Source organism: Leptonotus elevatus, chromosome 14 (assembly GCF_054856555.1).
Source record: "Leptonotus elevatus isolate MCC_2025b chromosome 14, RoL_Lele_1.0, whole genome shotgun sequence".
NCBI classification, from domain to species: domain Eukaryota; kingdom Metazoa; phylum Chordata; class Actinopteri; order Syngnathiformes; family Syngnathidae; genus Leptonotus; species Leptonotus elevatus.
The window spans coordinates 20,060,916-20,084,937 of NC_141252.1; the positions used below are offsets into that span (position 1 = coordinate 20,060,916).

At 38.3% G+C, this 24,022-nt stretch overlaps 1 long non-coding RNA gene across 1 annotated transcript; it reads left to right on the plus strand.

Annotated features, from left to right (window-relative positions):
* The first annotated feature begins 12,977 nt into the window (after positions 1-12,977).
* On the plus strand, positions 12,978-20,049 carry LOC147163271 (uncharacterized). The gene is made up of 2 exons (XR_015097073.1): positions 12,978-15,222; positions 15,946-20,049. It is a non-coding gene; the product is annotated as an uncharacterized LOC147163271 (long non-coding RNA).
* The last annotated feature ends 3,973 nt before the right edge of the window (positions 20,050-24,022 follow it).

The following is a 24,022-nucleotide window of genomic DNA, read 5'->3' on the forward strand; positions in this document are numbered from 1 at the left end:
AAAAATCGTATACAAACTAATTTTTTGGGGGTGGGAAGCTAGCTAACTACATGAGTCGGACATTTAAGACAAAAAAAACGAGCTCAGATTAAATTAAACATGACAAAATAACCCTATTTACACACAAAACGTACTTACCCATGGTAGAAGTCACAGAAATAATGTCCAAAAGCATTTCGATGTGACAACAGGCAAGCGTGGCTAATGTTTACCAATAGGACTCTATATACAAGGTTCTTATCGCGTGAACTCAACTCTCCAGCGTGAACTCCCGTGATCTTGTGGTCTGGCGGGTGCAGATTTCCGGACACGGACAGCTGACGCAACGCAGTACGGAAAACGCACCGCGGCCGTTCCACAGTCAGTGTAAATCAGGCGTTACAATAAATGGTCACCCCTCACCTCAAAAGCTTTTACCACCAAAGACTCACCTTCTGTATGTCTTTATTTCTCATGAAGACAAGTTATATGTTTGAGTAAAAATCATTCTCAGAAACTGGATACACTTCGCGCTAATCTTTCTGCGTTTCAACACATTGGAAATCCTAATCCTCCAAACCAGGCAATTAGGAGAGTCTGCGCATTCCCACGTTCAGACTTGCGTTTTCTCTCATGGAGAGAAAAAAATAAAGAACTATCTATCATCTAGCTAATAAAAAAAAATCTGCTGTAACTGACATAATATATGGTCTAGATGACAAGCACAGTCCCAGTGTGTCACTCGCCCTGGGCCAAGGCTGGCTGTGATAAATGGAGGCCGCTGCTCCGTATGGAGGTGAAGAAAAAGGAATAGGACTGTGTCCGCGGTGGAGTTGAACACTTTGAGTTAAGCATTCCCAGGACACATTTCCTTCTACATGCAGCTGGAACAAGTATGAACTATCAACCCCTTTTGGTGATTGACCTACATCTCCGCTACATTGAGACTTTTACACCTATGCATACCATTTGTGTTATAAATTAGAGATTTCAGGGCCGATACCGATTATTAGTAGTCAAAGGATGCCAATACCAATATTTGGAGCCGATATTCATGTTCACTAAAAGGGAAAATATTGGCATCAAAATTTTTAAAAATACAAGCTCCAGCTCTTAATTAATTTAAAAGCATATATTTATTGAACAACTTTTAGGGCTTGTAAAATATTGGAGTTAAAAAAAAAATCTTAGTCAATAAACATCTTTGTTTTAAAAATCCAACAAAAAGTAAAACGTTCCTTAGTGCTACTTTAAACAGTTGTTTTCTACAGTAAATAAAGTATTCCAAAATGTCAAAATAAGTGAAGTATTAAATTTTTGCTTGACTTAGTTTTAATTTCAAACAAAAACAGAAGGTGCAGAGAGTTCCCAGGGAGAGCAGAATCTTAAAAAAATAAATTCAAATTAGTTCCCTGAAGTTAACACTTAAAAAAAAAAGATCTATTATCGGCCATATGATTCTTCAAAATGGCCGATGCACATATTCGTTAAAATGCTGAATATCGGCACCGATAATCAGCCCGACCGATAATCGGTCGATCCCTATTATAAATAGGCAACATTTATAGGTCACCACAAAAAAACAGGACGCTAACTGTTCAATGTGCTATTTTTACTCCACTTTCTATCCAACTGTATCATTATCATTCATATCATTATGAATCAGGAGACACAACATGATCGCTTGGATACTATTTCTTGTTGTCAAAAGAAAGTCTAGGACAGGTGATTTAATTAAAAGTCACTGAGGTCCAGTTATTAACATTTCCTTCCAATCCAAGGTTCAAGCCAAAATACAGTCCAGCGCTATGATAGCTCTATAATAGAAAATTGCTATTCATTTTATGCTATTTTAAGGACATTTGCTATATTGGGATACGTCTTTATTTAAAATGATCCGTCATTGTTTTTTGAGAAATGTTATGCATCAAAAGTAGGGCTGGGTTTTAAATCAAATAATCGATATTGAATAAATTTTCCTTTTTGAGCCTTATATCAATTCATCAAACCATGAATAGATTATTTTAATATCTAATTTTTCCATAAATGGATAAGAAAATTTTATTTTAGAGGACATATTTTGTATCGTACTGTTTTCTTGAAATTTACTATTTCATATGAATTTAAAAGTATTTTCTTACATTTATGAAAGACCTGACTTATTGGACTTTAAGACAATTCTGAATCTTTTTAATTTATATTTGCAATTATTGATTTAGAATTATGAAATATTTTCCATCTCATCCTTGCTGATGTCAATGTTTATGTAACGCGTGATTATAACACGTGTTACTTTGATTAATAAACTGAATCATTTAACCAGTTACTGCCCCCGCAAAATTTAATTTGCACAAAAAAAATGGGGTGTGACATTTAACATTTACTTGAAAAAGCATAGTTGATGTACTCAGACATTTTAAGTAAATTTTACAAGGAATTTAACTACAATTTCTGATGTGACTAGATTTTTTAGGTAAATATCAATCCCCATTTTTTTCAGTGTGGAATGTAATGTTTGTGGAGGGTTTTCATCATGTTATCATGTCCTTGATATTTAAGAAGAACTGATGTTCCGTAATTAATCAATATCGGACTGAAGTGCAGTGAACCGAATAGAATCAGTTAAAATCTAAATGCAATCAAAATGAACTCTTATAATCAAATCGATTGAGTAAATTAGAATGGATACCCAGCCATCTTAAGGTTCAACACTGAAATAACCACAATATGGCTGTTTGTCCTCTCATTACACGAGAAGTGGCCGACTACGTCACTTGTGGACCATGACGTAGTTGCCTACGCCACTCACCGGCTCAGTCTCGTACACGCCTCCTTAAACGCCTTCTAAAGGCCTCGTTATGCTTCTGCGTCGGGCTACGGCGGAGAGATTACGGCGGAGCCCCGCTCGTGCGTTTGCCTTCTTCACACATGCGCAATACACATAACAATACACATCAGGTTCTGCTGCAGTTTCACTCCAAGTCGGGGTGTCGCTACGGCTGCCATTGGCTAGGACGCCACAAAGTGGAGATTCCTCGACATTTTAGAACCAATTCGTTGTTTTTTAGTTTCAGGAACACGAAACACAGCTGGTGGGAGAGTTGGCTCATCACCATGGCAATTATTTAATGCCAATTTGTTGCTGCCGGTACTCGCTAAAACACAACAGCTCTGTGCAGGTTAAATACAGGTTGTTGTTTTTTTTCCTTGTCACACACTATCTTTGTGGGGCCATCTCATTTACATAATGCATTTCCTAGCCCTTTCCCCTAACCCCAACCATAAAAAAATATTGCCATCTCCTTTTCCTTACCCTAACCTCAACCATAACCCAATTCAAACCTAAACTCTAAAACCAAGTCTTGACTCTCAAAAAGAGGTCTAAGCTTGTGGGGCCCAAAAAATGGCCCCACATGAACGGGTGGGCCCCACAACTCTCCCGGGCGGGAAGTGGATTTGCGCCACGTGCGGTTACAAACAGTTGCCTTCACGGAAACTATCCGGGGGGAGAGAAAAAGAAAAGAAAAGCTGAGTACGCCATCGAATTGACCAATCACGAGCGATGCTACGTCCCGCCATCTAAGGCGTTCAAGATTTAAAGACGTGTGCGCAGCACCCGGCCACGAGCGACGCAGTACTTGTCATTAATGACTGGCGTCGATCACGTGATGTACGCCGGTCATTAACGGAAGAGCAAACGCAGAAGTATAAACCAGGCTTCAACGAGTTGCTGCTGTCAATCACAGCCAGACCACGCCCAATGCCCCAATTCGCAACCCAACGTTCCTCCAGGCAACACCCCCTTTGAGCACCGATTTCAAATTTTAGTGAGGGGTGGAGCAAGATCTAACACTGTGTAGTGCAGGATTCTTACTCATAGCGTAATATATGCACAAAAGACAACATGGCATGCAACAAGACACACACCTGTAGGAAATCTTACCATGATAAGTCACAGCGTACATGGATCACTCTCATTCTCACCGCTACATGCCCATATTCATCCATCCATCCATTTTCTTAACCGCTTAGTCGTCACAAGGGTCGCGGGGGGCGCTGGCGGGGAGCCTATCCCAGCTGGCTTCGGGCAGTAGGCGGGGTACACCCTGAACTGGTTGCCCATATTCAACCATAAAGTAAAGCACTACACACAAATAAGTCATCAATAGGGGTGTGCCAAAAAATCAATTCTCATAAGAATCACTAGTCTCATTTAGTACGATTCAGAATCAATTTTAAATGTCCCAAAATAGATTTTATTTAAATTATATCTTGCCCTTGTTTGCGTGTGCCTTTATTGGGAGCGCTGTTCATGTTGTACACAATTTGGCCACTTAGGGGCAGTGTGGTTCCACGCGTTCTGATACAATGTTAAGTTGTAGCCACATTAGAGAGTAGAAGGAAAAAGGTCACTATCAAGTTATGCCAATAAAAGTTTTTTTTTTTTTTTGCAGTGTAGGAAGAGCATATAGTGCCGCGAGTACCATGCTAATTAGCATTAGCGGGTCAGACTGGAGTTGATCATGACAATTATTTGCACATCTATAAACTGAACCAGAAATCATTGTCAATCAAATAATTTTGAATCAAAAATCATTTCTGAACCGGAATATGATTCTGAATAGAATCTTAGACACAAAAATAGGAATCGAGTCGTGAGATTCCCACCACTACTAATCAAATAACATGTTAGGACTGAATCATGGTGAGGAGACTTTTTTTCCCCTTCATCTTGTAAGTGGTTTCTAACGAAGATGACAATGCCATGTTAAAGGACACATACTGAATTTTCCCAACCAGAACTATAAAGGGTGCTTTTCAGTCAATTCCCTTGACCACGGCAAGATCTGGATTTGGTCCCCAATCAATCACATTCAGCTGCTGCCCATATTGCCTCAAGGATGCAGAAACAATTGTTTCTGGACCTGTACATGTGACAAATAATGCTGCTTTAACTTTTAATTCATAATGTACCTTTTCCCCGTTCTGCACTTCTCATATTAATTAGTTTGTACTAAATGGGTGCAATTTTTGTGACCTCTGTACCCAAATGTAAATTGGATTACTTTGAAAAATGAAAGAACAATTTGAAGTATTGAGTCCAGAGTGGCACATTGAGTTCTTCCCCAGAATCTGTTGTACTTGTTCAGACAGATGACCTCAGGAAACCTCCCAGTGGGGGCCTAAATATTTTTAGACAAGTCATGTTTATGTCTTTAGACTTCAGTAGCTTTAGAAGTAAATTCTTGAAAAATTAGAGCCCAGAGGAATTTGTTGACATCCTTCATTAAATATAAAACAATATAAACTCAAAGTACAGTTCATTGGGAGTGATGAATTCCTGTCGGGGGAATCGTTTTATGGCCCATTTTCAACAACTGTACAGTAAATGCAAAACATGGCTCGAAGACATTGGTGAGTTCTGTAAACACTGATGTGAGATACAGTAAAAGTACACCAGTATGTTACTTGGACTCAACAAGTTGGAGGCCAGACAGCAGTGGTTTCATCTCACTCTACAAGTTACATTCTTGCTCAGAAAAGAAGGAATTTTAGCCTGATGTATGTTGCAACACACTTTTCACTCCCCTCATCATTTGTTGCACTGTCCTTCATGGTTGAACAGATGAAAACACCAAGAGGTCGTGGGGAAATGGAAGCATGTTGATATTGTAGTGGATGTGGAATTCTAGCAAGCAGCCAACATATCAATGAGTCATTGCTACTGATTAACAACCCCATCAACTACAGCAGATATATGATGCTCATTTGGTGCTGAGGGCCAATAAAAACCTTACTGGTTATGTCTTTCAAAGTACGAATGGCAATAACAGTATCATGACAACACATTTGACAGCAAATTGTGGGAAAAGAGCACATGTAACATCATAAAGAAAACAATGTGATTGTTTCAAGTTAAACTTCACGCTAGTTGCTTGAAACACTCAACAAAAAGCCATCGAGCCACCTTTTAAATGTCATCATTTCATTATGTTACATCTGTATTGCTGCTCTTCACAGTCCAAGTTCAACAGCTCACATTATGTTTATACAGCTATGGCTCGAGTATGTATGGTGCAATAGATTGGTTCATTTTACCTTGAGATAAAGACATTTATGCTATGCTATAAAAAATGAGGTTCAGAGCATGGCTAACAAGGTAGGGAACCAAAAAGACCATCTTAGTGTGACCAATGTAACTGCCGGATAAGCCCAGACAACAAGTATAAAATTGCCAGTGTCCTTGTATTTTTATAAAATGTAAATAACTTATTTTCTTTATTCTTTTTTTTTTAAAGAGAGAAACAAATTGTGTTTTTAAATACTTGGCCAATAAAGATTATTTTGATACTGAAAATCCCTATATGATGAGAGGGTTTATATATATATATATATATATATATATATATATATATATATATATATATATATATATATATATATATATATATATATATAGCTTTTGAAGCAGAAGATAATGTGATTTTTTGCAGGAAAGTGAGTTGTTTATTTATTTATTTTTATTCTGAGGGATAACTACAAGTACAGTTGAATAAAATATTCTAAACCTGACCTAAAATCAGATCAGACTATGAAACAAGTGATCCAAAATTCAAATAAATAACTTTTTTTGGGGTACTTAACTTATTTACCGTACTATAAGTCACACTTTTTTCATAGGTTGGCTGTTCTTACAACTTACATACACAATTCGTTCCTGTGAAGTGTTCAAAGTCCGAATTGTTCAACCTCCGAATTTTTTTCCCCATAGGAAAAAATGTAAATGCAATTAATCCGCCCCCAAGCTCCAAAAACAGAAAATTCCCATTTAAATTAATATTTTTGTAAAAACATGTACATTATGTACAGTATTTTAAACAATAAAAAATACCTTACCTTTTTTGTTGTAGTGTGATGGCATCAGTGGATGACAAATGCTATGTTAATGCTTGCTTTAGTTCAGTGCTGAGTTTGTGTATTTACATTGGGCATATTGTTAGACTACTAAGCGGTCCTTGCGTGCATTGTTTAACATCAGGCACGTTGTCAAACAGCTAAGGGGGGTCCTCGTGCCAGTATTTACAGAAGTAGTCACGGTAGTTACAACGGCGTGATAATCTCCTTCCTAATTCCACTGTGGTTCGTAGCACTGTCTGTTTTTCTTTGCTGCCACTGGCACTGTTGTCTTTCTTTGGGCTCATGGCGAAGAAAATTGTCATGGAAAAATCAAAATGCACTCGCGAATGTATGGAGCACCTCCGGGAGTATTCACGATCTGACTGGAAATGAGCAGTTCATCGTCTCAACTACCGTAATGTGAGCATTCGGCATTGCTCGGCTTCTCTCGGCTACCCGTTTTCAAGGTACGTTCGGCTTAGCTTGCTTTGCTTGGGTGTTCGAACTCCGAAAATGAGTTCAAACTCTGAGGCATTTTTTACTCAGTTTTTTAGTTGAAGTCCGATTTGTACGAGTTCCGAGACGTTCAAACTCCGAGGTTCCACTGTGCAGAGCGACTTATAGTCTGGAAAATATGGTAAATGTTGTTATTTTGATGAATGGTTTGTGTTTAAAATATTTGAGCTTTCTGATAGTTTTCTATTTGGCTCATAAATTTGTAAGTCTGACTCCAATACTGAACCTCACAGCACGTCACTGGCATATGATATACATATAGTGTTGATTTAGTCTACGTATTTCTTCACATTTTCCATATAGCACAATGAAAAATAACATGAAACAAAACTGTCAAAGTAGTCAGCTACACATGCCCTCATTACCACTCTAGCATGCTTGACAACCCCAATTAGTGGTGGGCGGATTGATCCAAATATCGATATTATTGATACCAAGCACAGGTATTTACAGACAATCAAAATGCCAGGTTGTATGACCTTTCACAACAAAAATTGAGAACTGCACAGAAGAAAGAGCGGAAGCATTGATTGATAGCCACATAATGATAAAAAGCAATAAAATAAAATGAAAAAATAATGCTGTCACAGGATGACCTCCTTAACATTTCTACCTGCTCCCTCAATTCCTCCGAGTCCCCCTGTATCTTGCCAACAAAACAAATTTGCGGTCATGTATTTGGGGCCACATATAAAATCTCTTTTAGGGGCACAAACATCCCTGCTCACATACAATCACAAAAAGTCATTCATGGAAATATCATCTGCTTGGAGTTGTGGGTTTGCTTTTTTTCAGCATGTTGTTGTTGGTTCAATAAAATGACATAGGTGGCACTGAAGAATGGAGCTTGCCGATAAGAAAGCCAGGGATCACGTTTCTGTTTTGTTGCCCCAGGTTTGGGGTTGTCAGTCGGCAGTGTTGTACCTGAACGAGTGCAATGAACAAAAGTTCATTTAAGTCTTTCATGTTTTGGGCAAAAGTAAATTGAACGTAGTGCATTTTTTCTTCTTGAACGTTTCTGTGAACGAGCTCATTCTGGGGTAAATAAACAGCTTTGAACGCAGTTAATTTTTCTCTCCAGGTCGCCAGGTTTTCTTTCGTTAGTAAACCAGGAGTAAAGACACCAAAATACAGGCCTTAATTATGTGGGAAATGCCATTTTCTGGCAACCTCATCGGCGACAAACGGCTGCAAGGCACATTTGTCATCAAAATGCGACGCTTGCTTGCCTGATGTAACTCACAGCATCGCTGTGTGTTGCTTGCACACAACAAGAAGAAATACACATCGTATATTTTAATACAAAACATGCTTTGTTTATAAAACATCGCTAGCGCTAATTCTGAAGTCTACGATGGCGTATTAGGGTCACGTATAAATAATTTTTTTTCGAGGGTGGGAGCAATATGCCGAGAAACAACTCGCAAATTTGCCACTTTACTCGCAAATTTGCCACTTTACTAAGTGGCAAATCTGCCACTTTATAAAGTGGCAGATTGGCGAGAAAAAAACTACACGTAGCGTACTACTCAAATGTTTGTGCCAATACTTTTCGGTAGGGTTTTCAAATAAGGAGATAGTAATTGCTTTAGCAGAGATTAACTATATGATGTTAAGCATTCGCTCTTTTAAGCGTTGGGTACGGCCAGCGACAAAGACGCGTCTCTTTGCAAAGGTCCACACTCTGAGGATCAAGCATTTAAGTTCATTTGTTAAAATGTATATTTACTTGTACATTTATGGTTCCAGAGTTATTATTTACACATTCATACATTTTGGTATTTTGTTGTACAATTATCTAAGTCATTCACTTGCATTTACCTAAAGTATGCTAGCTTTTGATTGGTTAGTGTAGTCAGCTGATAGAGGATCAGGAAGTGTTGTCGCTCTAGTTGCCGTGTAGCACGAGTAAAGTTTAAATTAAGAATGAATCTGTCTCCATCCTGCCTTTTCATTTTATAAACAGTGTCCCATTAACCACCAACACATTAGAATATAGCTACGCTACGTATATTTGTTTTAAGTTTCGGAGTTTTCCCCCCGCAAATTTGCAAGTTTTTTCTTGGAATATTACCCCCCTGAATTTTTTTTTTTTAATACGTGGCTGTCGTAGAAGTCGATGGCGGATCCCAATGAAATGCTGAAAGAAATTAGCATCAACTTCGGGAGTGCTATTCCTTCAAATAATGGCTATTCACACACAAACACTTTGGAAACGCATACACACAGGTAAGATAAGAGGCACAATTTTTTCCCAAGCTGTGAAAAATGATTTGTATTAATAGAGCTCAAATGCGACCTTCTTCCATCTCATTGTACTCCATGCATTCACGGCACCACACCGCCCCTAGAGGCCAACATGCGCAGGAACCGTCTGTTTTTTTTATTTTATTTTATGTTAAAATTGTCAAGTAATGCATTATTTATTTTTAAGGTACAGTGTTCTTATATTACTTTCCTACTAATTGCATTTCTCATTGCCCTTTTAAGTTATATTTAAAGCTAGGGCTGGGCAATTTTGCCTAAAAATAAAATCTTTGATTTTTTAACAAAAATTTCGATTTACGATTTTTTTCCCGTTTTTATAGTATCATTATTATTACTTTTTTACTTTCTTTTTTTTCATAAACAAAGAACTTAAAAAGGTTTGCTTTTATTTTATCAGTTAACAAAAGTAACCATATTTCTTCTCTTGGAATCAATGTGCAAAACTTCTACCTTGAATCAAATACTTCTGGAAATGTAAACTATGTGTTGATAAAGTAAAAAAGTAAACCTTTTTTTTGTCAACTTTAAAAGCTAAACAGTGCTACTTGTGTCCTTCAATATGACACAAATAAACATCACATTTTGGCTTTAATGTAGGAACCGTGTTCTGAGCTTGTCATCCAATCCAACTGTCTGCTGATTTTACACTTACTAGTACTATTATGTAAATTAAGGTGGCTGTTTTGCCATGACTGGCAAATTTTATTTTAGTGTTATTTGATTGGCCAGTCCCCGGAGTAAGAAAGTCTTGGCCTGCCGTAAATCGGCTATTTTACCGTGATTAGTCCGCTTCACGAAGTTCACCCCATCCTGTAGATCTCCTTTCACTTTTCAATTTGTTTTGTCACTGAAAATAGGCTGTTGTCAGCATTACCAGCCAACTATACTACATTTTACAAGGATTTTATGTCGTAGTCGACGCAGAGGCTGATAAGCATCACGGGCACGGCAAGTGAAAGTAAGCTAGTCTTTCATACCGGTAAGTGCTTGCAAGGCGAGTCCGTCTTGGCGAGATAGCGTACATGTTGCAACCACGCAGCACCTAAACGTGCACATTTGTGCTATTCACATAAGTTTGCAAATGTCTATAAGCAATCAGGATAAAATATCCAATTACAGCAGGTTAAAGATTCCTCGCTCCGGCGATTGACCAATATTGGAGCCGTTAAGAGCAAAACTATCGCTGGCATTTGAGTTGCCAGTCACGGCAAAATAACCACTGCCTGAACAAATGGCGTGGGGCAACTTGAGCAATAAACTTGCGGCTAGGTAGCATGAGTTGCACATACCTTGCTTCTCCCGTTTTCAGCAAGTGGTGAAATCGAGTCTTATTAGCGAGGTGCAACGTGTCCGCTTTGGTGATCGCTTTTATTGTGCCCCTTTCTTGTCATACGTGCTTCCTTGTGCTAATGACTCCTCCACTGTAACATGGTACGCAGTTTTTTGTTTTTGTTTTTAGCGGGAGTTTGTTTGCTGTTGTTGAGTTCCTCCCGTATGGAGTGTGTGAGGACACAACTAGCAACGAAAGGGGGAAAACAACTCGATGTTATAATTTTTTTAATCGTCCACAACAAAACACTTGAATTAATTCAAAAAATCGATTTATCGCCCAGCCCTATTTAAAGCATAAGTAAAAACAAAAACAAACTATGAACTAGTTCATTCTTGGACCAATTAACTTAGTTCAATTTTTTTAAATTATGAACTATGAACTGAACTAGTTCATTTTAAAATTTGTGAGCTGAACTTTGAACTAGTTTGCGTAGAAAATGAACTTTCCCAACACTGTCAGTAGGTAACTGTGTGAGGGTCAACCGCAGACTGTAATTTGTTCCTGGTTGTCTGACAATCGTTTGGTGTATATTTATTCATATATTTTGAAATGACGCCTGTTTTTTCTTCAAACTGTTAATATTAGGTAAAACCAACTCTTATGTGTAGCCATTTCAGTTAGATAAGTACACTGTTATCTGATTCCAAGAGGTGGTCTCTTTTTCAGACTATTAAAAGCTGGTATGCACAACTTCCGTGCCAGTCCTCCCATGTTGCCATGCTGTGGGTTTGCATTGACATATCTGATGTCATAACTAGTGGAGGGTGATGATTGTGGAGACCTCACACACACTGACTGCAGTTAGTGACTTGAAAAACAAAAGGTTACAGCCTTGTTTTTTGTTTTTTTATGTTTGGGATAATCTACCGCGTTAGCGTTAGCACATTTAGTTCAGAAATGTTATTTTAAAGATGGTGATGTATGATTTGTGTGTGTTTGTTATTATCCCCCTGTCCCCCCAACCATGTAATTATTTCTTTATGTAGAGTAGAAACATTTACGTGTGACTACATCAGTAGTAGTGGTGAACCCTGTGTTACGAAGTAATTAATATGCAGGGGTGTTTACCAAGAAGCAAACATTGGCAGTTGCTTGAGGCCCTGACATTTTGAAGGACTCTCAAACATAAAAATAAAAGAACTATTAATTCCATTTACTTCAATTTCAAACTATTTTATTGTTTTAATCATATTCATTATTTATCTAAATTCAGAGAGATATGTGTTTTAAGACGGGTTTTAAAAGTGGATAGAGAGGCCTAATATTTAGTGGAAGGTCGTTCCTAAGGGAGAGACCAACTGAAAAGGCTCAATCCTCTCCAAGCCTACGTTTTGTCCATTATATATATATATACTTATCAATATATTTTTTTTTTAAAGAAATTATTATGCAGACGTGCAACTTTAAGTTTTATATGTCTGAATTATGATGCTATAAAAACACCAGCTTAGCTAAAAACAGTCTGGACAGTCAGCCCTAAAATTATGATTTGAGGAGGAATTGCCTGCAGTCTGAACGCAGCCAAAGAACTGTGGTGTGCGGAGTTGAATTTGATCCCTGTACTGTACTGCGAAGTACAGACTCCCTGTAAGGAGATAACAAGAAACGGGTGTCAACAATTGTGCCAATGGGGTCTTTCAATTTGTATAATTTTTGGCGGGTATTTTAGAAGGGGGAGGAGATATAATAGATAATGGAATGAGTTCCGTTTACATGAGGCATGTAAGGCAAAGAAAAGATAAAGAAGAAAATAGTATCTTGAAATGTTGGCATTGAACAGCTGCTAAGAAGTTCTACATTAAAATAAAAAAAATAAAAAATAAATAAAAATAAACAAGCAGTAAAAGTTCGACAACACATACTATTTGTCACAATTGCGTCCTCTTAAATTCCAACCTGACCTTACTCTATGTAGGGGCACAAACTAGCCAGTAGGAGACACTGGTGTAGTGCCATAGAAAGGAGTCAGACAGGAGGAAAATGATATAGCACTTGAAGCCCTCATCCCAAAGCTTCTGAATGTGATCATGATCAGAATATCCTCTGAGCAAAAGCCAAAGCCAAATTATTTGCTAACCCTGACCCAAGATCATCTGTGGTCATTTAAGCACAATTTAGGTATTCACTTAAACCTGGTGGTATAAAAGCTGGCCGCGGCAACAGAGTTGATCAAATGTTAAACAGACGAGCCATGTAAGTTAAGTAAAACTGCTACATGTTGATAATGTTGACAATTTATGACAAATTAATAGGTCACAAAAACATCAAGGTCTTGTGAGTCAGTCATTTTGAAAAGTCAAGGATGGGGAAATAGGTCCGGCCCTTTCAAATCCAGTCATGAGCATTTTGATATGCTTTTGTGTCATGAAGTAAAATGGGAGTCCTGATGCTGAGACTGATATTACTACCTACCTGCAGTATGTTATCTTGCTCGTTAGCTATTGTAATACAAGAAACAAAGGCACTCCTTAGTTTCTGCTCAAAATGTATGTTCACTACTTTCCACTTATATGTGGGACATGATTATGATTGTACTCTAATGTGTTGAAGAGATTTATGATTTAAGGTTTTGGTGAGTCTCGGAGGATTTCAAATTGGGCCGCAGCCCTTTTTAATTTTGGGACTGGTTGGGCTAGTGTTTAATTCAAAATGCCAGAAAAAATGTTGAACACTTCCAAAGTCATCTTATCTCTACAAATAATATATTTTATTTTATGGCAGACTAAGGAAATCAGAAGGCACATTATTGAGATTTGACTGATGGAGTTGGACTTTTTGAAATCATATTTAAAACGTGGGTCGAAATATTTTCACTTACTCTGTATCTTGTGCTCAATAAGGAAAAAACATATTTTACTGAATGTTTATGTCCAGTGTTGCCATTAGACATTGTTGTCATTAATTAACTGACTTATTATGCTTTACTGTCATTGTTTTGTTGTTTTTGTTTTTTTATAAAAAAATATATCAACAACTGCCTTAAACACTGCAGTGAGATTGAGTCAGGATGCCCCCAAGTAGTGCCCCTTACTACCGGTAGTTTTTGCTGGCTAGTTGGAGGCCTATAGAGTGAAAGCTGATATTGGTCCATATTAACACAACTGAAATCCTAGTATAGGGCAATGACTCGCTGGCTTTTTTCCCCTTTTTTTGGGGAGTGGGTACTGTGGTGGTGGGTCTACAAATGTCCCTGATTGGGTGTTGTTTCGAACTGCAACATGCTGCAAGCAGCCACACCAGAGAAGTTTGTCACATTAAACATCAATGAGTGAGGAGAACTGGTTGAGGGAATGAATGAATGATGCAAATGACAAGAACATACATGTGAAGTATACGATTCGTCCCTGAGGAAAGTCTCTGTCTGCATCCCCTGTGAGTAAATCTAATCTCATTAAACACTTTCAACCAGACACACCAGTTTTATTTAGTGAATTTACAGTCCAAATAGTTTAAAGCACTTTAACCCCGGGATTACACCGCATGCGTGTGCGTTGCGGCTCCGCTCCGTTGCGTCTTGACTGTGTGGCGCGTGCTGCAGACACGTCAATTTTATGGACAAAACTCACCGGTTGCGCACAGCTGCGGTCCGGCAGCTCCGTCGCCGACAACTTCCCGCCGTGTCTCGCATGGTCGCGCTCGATAATGTGGCATTAAAAACAACGACAAACACACAAACTCTGTGCTCAACAGAGAAGTGGAAAGAGAGGTGGACTTCCATTGATTGACTTCCATTGATTGACTCACCATCCACTCCCACAGCTTCTACTATTCATTGCAGCATCAATTTTTAGGTTGTCCAAATAAAAAGGATGTGCCATGTCATATATAATCCACCTCCATTATAAATCTCACCTCGTCCATGTTCGCTGCAGTGAATGAAGCGTTAAGAATTATGACCTTTGGCTGACATGATTGTGAAATAGGATCTGGCGCATATTTTACTCTGAAAAGTAACCAGAATTTTTTATTTTGAAACTGCGTCAGTCTTCCTGTCCCGCTCGATGTGTTCTGTGCTAGTTTGCCATTTGACGGATGCCGACGGATGCGTCGGCCGGCAAAAATAGGTCTAGCCGTGCGGCGGGCTCAGCACGACGCAGCTTGTCCGCAGTCGTTCTGCAGCGCACACGCAGCCAGTGTTATTTGAACAAGCAGATAAAATGGAAACGAATCGGCTGCACCGCCAGAGCAGAGCGGAGATGCAACGCCTACGCATGCGATGTAATCCCGGGGTAAGTGCTACATAATACTTGGAAGTACAGTATGTACAGTATTGTCAGGAAGCTACACCACATTAAGTTAAAAGCATTTCTTTTTGTTGAAACGTTTAGTAATGAAGAAAAAACTTGAATTAGGCCTATTTCATTCATTCGGTTTGTGGCCCAATAAATAGTAAGTTAAATGTCTGCTCTATGCAACTGGTCCGTGAAGCCGGCTAAAAAATATGAAATATTTTACATATTTGAAGAAGTAGTGCAACAATTACTTTCGCTGGTAACTAATTACATTTGCAAGTAATTTGCAGAGATAGGCACTTTCGTCAATCGTCAATTCCCGTCAATGACGATGTCCACCTTTCGGTTAGTGTACAATGACGCGAAGCCTTGAAAAAATAGCAACTACCATTCAGCACGGACGCATTGGTTTTGGATACAAACTAGATCACCATGGCAAAAAATATATATAAAAACAATACTACAGAGGAGACGTTATAGCTACATTCGAGACTAGGATTGGAAACACTCGGTCCTGCAGGTTTTGGATGTTTCCCTTCTCCAACACAGCTAAGCCTGATCCTGTTGACTGAAATCAGCTGCGTTGAAGCAGGGAAACATTCAAACACTGCAGAATTTTTGCCTTTGAGGACCGAGTTTGCCCACCGCTGTTCTAGACGAAGTTGATGGAGAGTCTGACGAATCAAGGTGAGTGGTCGCTGGATGGCTTGGCAATTTCAGACAGCAAGTCCAAACAAGACCAGCCCATCCTTGCAAAAAGGAGCAGTGTTACCAACTACACTGGAAGGGATGACACAGTTCAAGGTAAGATATTATTAGATTATAGTTTAAAAAAATAGGTTGCTAGATGTGATAGAGTCATGACATTTTTGGCAGTTATGAGTTAAGTTATAATAAAAATCAATAAAGCTTCACCAGAAAACCTACACCCATCTGCCTCAGAAAAGCAAGAGAGGGGCTTTAATAGCTACTCAAAACAGCGAGTAATAACCATATTGGCAGTCTTTCTTTCGACATCACCTATCCTTTTGATACAGCACTTAATTTATAAAATCTTTGAGAACTTCTACATGTCATCTGGATCCCACCAGGCCACCTCCTACAATCCCCCACTTCCCTCAGGATCTTTATTCCTTGGGGAATGCTTTGGATGGGAGAAAGCTGAATCAACATGTAGGCTTGACTCCTGTCAGTTTGTTCCGACAGGCCTCACACCAGCGGCAGAGGAGCAGGTGGAATAACTTGTGGAGATTATATGACTTTAAGCTCTCTGGAGGAAGTGACATGATGCCCCACAGAGGACTGCGGGTGGGGGATCTGGGGAACAGGACTGTTTGTGTATTTTCTCTGTTAGACTCTAGTCCCCAAATTTAGTAAGCCAATTTCCAGAGAGAATTGCATCTTTGATGGGGAACAAATATCTTCAACCTGCTCTCTGATGAAATCAAGGGTTACCCGAGTTGGAGAATTTGATTTAGCTAAGTACTGTCTAATTGAATTAACAGATGAGTATTGAAATTAAAGTCAACAGCGATGACACAGAAGAACTGATTTATGTGCTTCAGCATGTGGTAGAGTAGAGCGATGCCAATTAACATGGATGGTTGTCAATGCAGTGAACACATTTACTGAAACTAAGTCCTTAAGGCTCTAATGAACATTGTGTACCTAGTGCAGTTACAGAAGAGAAACTAGTCCTTCACCGGGACTGACTGGCCCCATACAATATTTTGTGTGGGCATGTTGTGAACGAGAGCTTCACAGGTTGCCACTAAAATCCACTCTTCATGAAGACATCATGGAGCTGGCGTATATTTGCGACCTGACGCTCATCCATCCAATCTGCCACTTACCATCCTAAAGTAGAGGCCTGGGTAACTTTTTAGGTTTCAAAGTCTTATGTCATGAATTACAACCACTTTAAAAGACGTTCTCAATGTGGGCACTACGACGGTTCAAACACTCATTCAGCCTCACTGCAAAGTTTCTGATGACCTGCCTGCACATAACCTGAGGAATTCCTCTGAAAAAAGTAGTGATAACATCCTTCAGTTCTTGAATTGTTCTGGGGTTATTGTGAGAATGCTGAAGCATTACTACATATGTTATTGAGCTTTTTATTCTCCACAATATTTTGCCGTGAAGCAACTCCCACATAATACTTCCATTTTACACCGTTCAAATTTTAACTTGCTTCAAAAATTGACGCCTTACAGGGTATTTATCATCTGACTCCACATTACTTACAGTATTTGCACAATTTACCGTTAAATATAAACTTTTCCCCATTCATTTTCAATGGGACTGACATTGAATTGTTTCTAAGTCCCACTTTCCACGCTCCTTATGCTAAAGGATTTACATGTATACCCACTGACTATCATAGTTCCACTTTTGCATTTTTCCATTGGATGTCATTCGTTCCACTTTTCCATCTAAATGAATGGAGAGTAGTACTGCATGCCTAGGTGGCGCTATTGAGTGATATTTTTTTCTTTTCTTCATTTTCATTTTCATTTTTTGTGTGTATAGGATTATTGTGTGTAATGTGGTTACTACAACTATGATGACAACTATGATTATGTTTGATTTTAATTTATTTATAGCACTTTGCTTCAGCTGTGATTATTTATTTTATGTTTAAGCACTCAAGTTCCTTTCCGGGTACGACAAGAGTACATGAGTGTCGCAACGCAAGAAGATTCAGCTGTCGGGTCATTTTTGAAGTGTTTGACACAAATGGCCCCACTGGTGGATGAACAGCTTACTGATGCAACTGAAGAAAACAAAGGCCCTCTAAATACAAATAAACCTCTCTAACATCTGCAGACAGAGTGAGGAGGGGCACAGGGAAGCTAACAGCTTCTGCCACAGCCAGTGTGACCAAGCAGGGAACATATGACCAGAAGGTAAATATAGCAAACCACATGAGGTGGAGATGCAGCATGTGCTTTGACCCATCAGGCAGACAGATTCTCTGGTCTCCACAGTAGAGGTCTGGCCTTATAATCCACAGCTGTGTTTTCCCTATGTTTGTTCCTGAACACACACAGAACAACTTCAATAACCAACAACTGCCAAGATGATTGTTCCTTACTGCAGTTTGTCACAGATTTCCACTTAAACAGCTGAAGTAGCTCACTTTAAAGATTGTCAAGCCATTAGTGGCATCAGAAGTACAGTAAATGTTTTTAAAACTGCTGTTATTCAACCTCTACTTAAACGACCTAACCTCGACCCAGTAAGTCTCTGTAATTATAGGCCGGTATCAAATTGACCATTTATTGCCCCAAAAACTTTTAAAAGTTGTTGCGCAACAGCTGAATGATTACCTGGCCGCTAACAATCAATATGAACCTTTTCAGTTAGGATTCAGGGCCGTTCACTCTACTGAGACAACCCTTGCTAAAGTAACAAATGATCTTCTCCTAGCATGGACTCCAATACCTCGTCAATATTATTATTACTCGATTTAAGCGCAACCTTTGATACCGTCGATTATAACATACTATTAGAACGAACATTTACATGCTTCCGCTTGCTGATATTATACATAAATATAACACAAACTTTCACTGTTATGCTGACAATACGCAATTATATTTGCCTCTGCAAATAACAAATCCGCACAACTGCTGTAATCTGGAGGCATGCCTCGCCGACATTAAACAATGGATGTCGTTTAATTGTTTATTATTATTAGCCAAAGTGACTCAGTAAAAATTCTTCCCGTTATAGTCAACCCAACTCTCTCTTTTCAAATGCACATTAAAAATATTACTAGAACTGCTTTTTTTTAACCTTCGTAATATTGCTAAAATGTGTCCTATTTTGTCTGATGGTGATGCAGAAATTATAATTCATGCGTTTGTCATGTCTCGCCTCGACTACTGTACTGTATTACTCTCTGGCCATGACCAATTTTAAAAGTCTGTAGATAGACTTTTGACGCGGACAAGAAAGTTCGAACATATTACCCCGATACTAGCCAACTTGCATTGGCTTCCGGTTTACTTGAGATGCGATTTCAAGGTTTTGTTACTTAGCGCCTTCCTATCTCGTTGATTTAATAGTACCGTATGTTCCGACACAAAATCTTTGTTCGCAACACGCTGGTCTTTTGGTGATTCCAAGAGCTAAAAAGAAGTCTGTGGGTTCTAGAGCGTTATCGATTCGGCTCCATTACTCTGGAATGCCCTACCCTCAGAGGTCAGAGACGCTACCTCTGTAGAAACATTTAAATCGCGTCTTAAGACTCATCTCTATACTCTTGCATTTGGCTGAATGATGTGTACCTGGTGACTGCCGCTGCTTTATTTCCCTCCCTTCTCCACGGCTTGGAGAGGGAGTTAGGTGTTAATGACCGATTTGGATGCTGCATTACGAGTTCTGTGCTGGTTGAGATGCGATCTGGGGAGGATCATCACCTTGAAGTTGCCGCCATAGACGTAGCTGCTCCGACCAACCGGGCTGGAGTTGGATGAGGACGCACTTCCCTGACAACGTCTTCTTGCAGTGTTTCAACTTCTTAAATGTACTTTCGCACTATTCTAGTTAATAATGTTTAGTATCACAAACTATGTACATTTTTGCCCATTCCATTGCAGCCTGATCATCCTGGAAGGGGAATTACCACATTTGCCGTCCCTTTTCAAGGTTTCTAATTTTTTGCCTGTTAGGGTTTTTTGAGTTTTTCCTTACCTTTTTGTGGTTCGATTAGGGGATGTCGATGATATTTGTCAACTCTGCGAGCATGTGAAGCCCTTTAGGACTCTTGTGTGATTAAGGGCTATATAATAAACTTGACTTGATTAAAAGTACAAATACAGCTGGGAAAAAAATGTATCTGTGGAATAATCGACTTAAAGCTGCTCTCTGTAACAATTTGTCCAAAAATCTTTACAATAGCCTTTTTATCTGACTGAAACAACTTCTAATTAGTAGATTAACACCTAAGCTGTTCATAATGCGTACTCCTGCAAGCCTCTGGTCAATAGTTTTCAGACGGGATTCAGGTTCGAATTTCCTGACCTCTGTTTGCGGATGTGACATCATGTGCGCATTGTATGTGAAGAAGTGTGTGTTCAGTTTCATTTTCTTCGCCAACAGGTGGCAGTAACGATTCGAATATAAATTTTCTGTGTTCAGTAGCTTTAAGTAAAAGTACAAAATTTGAAATGGACTTATAGTAAAAATAAAAGTGCTTGATCCTGAATCATACCTTAAAGTAAATGTCCATTAAAAACAAGTAAATTACATAACGTCTTACAAAGCAAGCAAAGGTGGCATTGCAAACGCCAGGACACAGACACAAAAATAGTTATTTCAGGTAAAGCCACAGGTGATCAGCCGCTTCGTCTGCGGACTCCTTGTCATTTTTTTGGGCTTCTGTCGATGCTGCCCTTATTCACGATGTCTTCCGTTCTTCGTCGTGTCCAATTTCGCCATCTGGTGTCCGTTTAGCTAGGTTCTATTTAGGTGTGTGTCAAGTGCGTGGGAGGCTCAGTGGTAAGATTCATTGGTTAATCGTTTCTTCACCTGTTTCGTGTTGGTACATCTTGCACCTTACATTGACTTACTGATGCTGGAGCGGTGCATTGCTATGGACGAATGTCGCATCAGAACAAATATTTAGAAAAACAGGACGGGAAAAGTAGTGTGTAGTGTAAACACAATTAAAATAAATAGAGTAAAAGGTACAGATACTTGCTCTCAAATGTAGTAAAGTAAAAGTAAAAAGTAGCGGTATCACTTAATACATTTACTCAAGTAAAGTACAAATACATAAAGAATTTATTTACGTACAATTACAGTCCACCACTGACCACTCTAATCACAGTAGCAGGATTGCAGGTAACGTGTTCCAAATCTGGATGAATGCTAACTTTCAGCAGTAGAAAATTTAGCTGTTACTGCTGACCAAGAGGACTTATAAGTAAATAAAGAAATAATAATAATAATTGTCTCATTCTGATGATATGAGTAACAGGATTGCATGAGATAGAATGAGACATTCAATCAAGGCTAACTATGTTATAAAAATATGAAAAATGGAAGAGAGGACATACCTTTGCTCTGCCCATTCTTTTGAAAACTGTTTGATGGTGTCAAGTCCAGTGTATCATCTGATTCACTGCTTTCTTCTTCTTCTTCTTCTTCTTCACCTTCTACCGTGCTAAAAAGGTTATGGTAACAGGGTTGTGTGCATGTTGTGCGACACATTTCAATGAATAATAATTATTATTTGAAATAGTGTGTTTATTAAAACAAATGTTCCCACAGTTACAAGACACAGCAATGAAACAAAATAAATAAATACATACATCTCATTTTAACTATTTTATTTGAGATTCTATTTTAGGGATGTTTCGATACCACTGTTTTTGAAACTGATACGATACTTAAATCTTCAGTACTCACCGATACTGATACAAAGTGCTGATACCATTAGTACTTATGAACATAACATTTCCCCCCCAAAAAAACAATGACAGATAATTTAAAAAAAGACATATACATCCCAACTACAGCAAATTTCCTTAAAATTGAATGAAATTAATGACAATTATATTGTTTAAATTTGCTCATAAGTCATGTTGCATAGAGCACACAATAAAATGAATTTTAAAAACAAATCAATAAATAAGATTAAACGAATAAAATAGTGGCCAGGGGGAAAAGTCCCAATCAAAATATGTGGTGCAAAGAATTATATTATGATAGTGTTTCAAGTAATTTAGTAATATCTGCTCAATAGTAATATCTAGTTCAGTAATATCTCAAGCTGTTTAGTGTGTGATGTTTAATTATCCTTGCTTTTAATTTGGAAGGCTGCTCTGTATTTCCGTTTCTTGTTTCACGTTCTCCGTTCATTACAAATATAATGTAGTATGTATGAGAACTATAATTGGCGTCTGCCAGGGTCATAAACGGCACCGTTCTATTTTTAGCACCAAAGCTGGGCGACGTTAACGAGGCAATTAAGTGCTGGCAAACGTAAACGAGTCAATTCAACACAGCAAAGTTACGTGAGCTACAAATATATATAGCACACATTGAACCACAGATATACAGGTAGGTGATATTAATCACAGCAAGAGTACTTACTTATTTTTCAGTAACGCACACTGAAATGGCGCTGCTGGAAGTAATGAAATGAACAAGTGTTACCTCATAAGGAGACACACAGGAAACGAACGAGACGGAACAAAACTTTCGTTCCCCGCAGTCTTTCTGGCAGTTCCTGACCAAAAAATGGCCACAAGCGCGGGGGTCGATACCAGTATGGATATCCATCGCGAGTACCGATACCATGAAATGTGGCCTGGTATTGGCCCAATACCTGGAATCGGTACTTGCCCATCCCTATTCAATTTGATCAGTAGGGGCGTGGGACAAGAGAAAATTGCATTTTATGGGGTAGCCTACTTATTTGGTATTTTCAAAACTATTTTCAAGCATTTTTTACTTTTTTTTTTTTTTTTTTTTTTTTACATTTGGTCTCAGGACACGTAAATTTACTCAGAAACTGCATGTTTTATAGGGCTGGGAATCTTGATTCGATTCAATTCAGATTTTTGGGTCTACGATTTGATTCAGAATCGATTTGATTCAAAACTATTTCAAATTCAAAATATATGATTGACAATGATTTCTGGTTCAGAGATATGCAAAGAATTCTCATGTTCAGTCTGCTTTGCAAGACAGCAAATGTGATTTTTAAGTGCCTTTTTCCACAAAAACTGCATGTGGGCTACAACTGCTACTCTCTGTAGCTACTAGTAGCTATACATTTTCTAGCTTTTACAGTATAAAATAAGATGAAACAAAAAGTAACGTGCATCTGCATCATAAATGGTTGAACAAGATGCATGCAAGATGCAGAAAAATGAAATATGAAAATAACTTTCAAATGAAAAAGAAAACCTACCAGTAAGTTAAGTGCCCCTAAATTTTTCATTAAAGTTGAGACACTCAAAAATATGTGGTCACAAATAATTTTGTTGATGGGAGCATATTTTTTATTAATGATTTGTATTATATTTTTTTATATACAAAATGTAAAATTAAGTGGAAATGTATCTTTCACATTTATATTAACGTGGGTAGGAATCAAAAGAAAGGAACCATTGTGTTTAGGTGTTGTTCCGCCCAGGTTCCTACTTTAGTGAGGGAACTCACTCCACCCTCCCTTCAGAAGAATTTTGGGAAGAAACGCAGCTGGTTGTGTCTTCCTCACTCCTCCACATTACCTGTGTTTTTCAGGTTTGTATTGCTTGGGAAGTACTTCTAATCGAATGTTTGACATGTAAAACACTTTGTGTCACAAAGTTTGTGACAAGAACGCAATCGATTTTGAGAAGTTTATTTGCGTCATTTAACGGACTTGACAAGCTTAAACGAGGTTGTCAACGAGCATGCGTTGTGTGTGAGGCTCATTAAATGCTCGTAGCAAACTAACATCATTGAACACCATTAGTAGTATTGCTAAGGCTAAGTGTGTTAAAGCTCCCAACATGATTATTTTTCATATTAGGTTATGTTAATATGTAGAGAATGTGTCAATATGCAAAGGTTGTAACTGGTGAATGTGTTTTGTTAAAAGCACTGTGAATTTATAAATGTTTAAGTATTTTGAGAATAACCTTCCCTGTGTAGAAAACTAAGAGTAATGAATCCTAACAATGTTTTGAGTTGCATAGCTCATTTATTTGATGATGTAAAATAACAGAATGGATAACTCGACTGACTATATGAGAGTACAGTGGATGTAATACTGATGTACGAGTAATCCTAT